Source organism: Arachis ipaensis, chromosome B10 (genome assembly GCF_059453495.1).
Source record: "Arachis ipaensis isolate K30076 ecotype BB chromosome B10, ASM5945349v1, whole genome shotgun sequence".
Lineage (NCBI taxonomy): Eukaryota > Viridiplantae > Streptophyta > Magnoliopsida > Fabales > Fabaceae > Arachis > Arachis ipaensis.
Window position 1 is genome coordinate 86515555 of NC_142435.1, and position 671 is coordinate 86516225.

The window sequence follows — 671 nt, forward strand, 5'->3', positions numbered from 1 at the left end:
AGCAAACAATTTTGAGCATAAACCTCAATTAGTTTCTCTGATGCAACAGAACTGCAAGTTTCATGGACTTCCATCCGAAGATCCTTTTCAGTTCTTAACTGAATTCTTGCAGATCTGTGATACTGTTAAGACCAATGTGGTTGATCCCGAGGTCTATAGGCTTATGCTTTTTCCATTTTCTGTAAGAGACAGAGCTAGACTATGGTTGGACTCTCAACCTAAAGATAGCCTGAACTCTTGGGATAAGCTGGTCACGGCTTTCTTAGCCAAGTTCTTTCCTCCTCAAAAGCTTAGTAAGATTAGAGTGGATGTTCAGACCTTCAAACAGAAGGAAGGAGAATCCCTCTATGAAGCTTGGAAGAGATACAAAGAACTGACCAAAAAGTGTCCTTCTGATATGCTTTCAGAATGGACCATCCTGGATATATTCTATGATGGTCTTTCTGAATTATCTAAAATGTCATTGGACCATTCTGCAGGTGGATCCATTCACCTAAAGAAAATGCCTACAAAAGCTCAAGAACTCATTGACATAGTTGCAAATAACCAGTTCATGTACACTTCTGAAAAAAATCCTGTGAGTAATGGGATGCCTCAGAGGAAAGGAGTTCTTGAAATTGATACTCTGAATGCCATATTGGCTCAGAATAAAATATTGACTCAGCAAGTCA

General features: G+C 39.2%; 1 non-coding gene across 1 annotated transcript; it reads right to left on the reverse strand.

Annotated features, from left to right (window-relative positions):
• Positions 1-295: 295 nt before the first annotated feature.
• On the reverse strand, positions 296-402 carry LOC148580732 (small nucleolar RNA R71). The gene has a single exon (XR_015895541.1). It is a non-coding gene; the product is annotated as a small nucleolar RNA R71 (small nucleolar RNA).
• Between the last annotated feature and the right edge of the window lie 269 nt (positions 403-671).